Source organism: Penaeus monodon, chromosome 34, assembly GCF_015228065.2.
Source record: "Penaeus monodon isolate SGIC_2016 chromosome 34, NSTDA_Pmon_1, whole genome shotgun sequence".
NCBI classification, from domain to species: Eukaryota; Metazoa; Arthropoda; class Malacostraca; order Decapoda; family Penaeidae; genus Penaeus; species Penaeus monodon.
Window position 1 is genome coordinate 9,448,920 of NC_051419.1, and position 267 is coordinate 9,449,186.

The 267-nt window shown below is 32.2% G+C and overlaps 1 pseudogene; it reads left to right on the top strand.

Annotated features, from left to right (window-relative positions):
* The window catches only part of LOC119594575, a 14,936-nt pseudogene that overhangs the window by 10,379 nt on the left and 4,290 nt on the right, over positions 1-267 (top strand).

The window sequence follows — 267 nt, forward strand, 5'->3', positions numbered from 1 at the left end:
GCAGGTGAGTAAAGGTCATAATGGGTGACGAGAAAAAATACTTAAGCAGATTTTTCTACTTAGAAAGAGGAAAAAATACAGGCGAGGAAAGGTGAAATGGATGACAATGTAATATATTTGTATATACTTTTCCCCAATTTAGAATGATCTGATTCTGAATGTGATAATTTTGTTGCGTTACAAAAAAGTTAAGATATGGTTCTTTACATCTGTGCGATTAAAGGCCAGGGAAAGTCAAAATAAGTGATGAAGACATAATGTATTTAA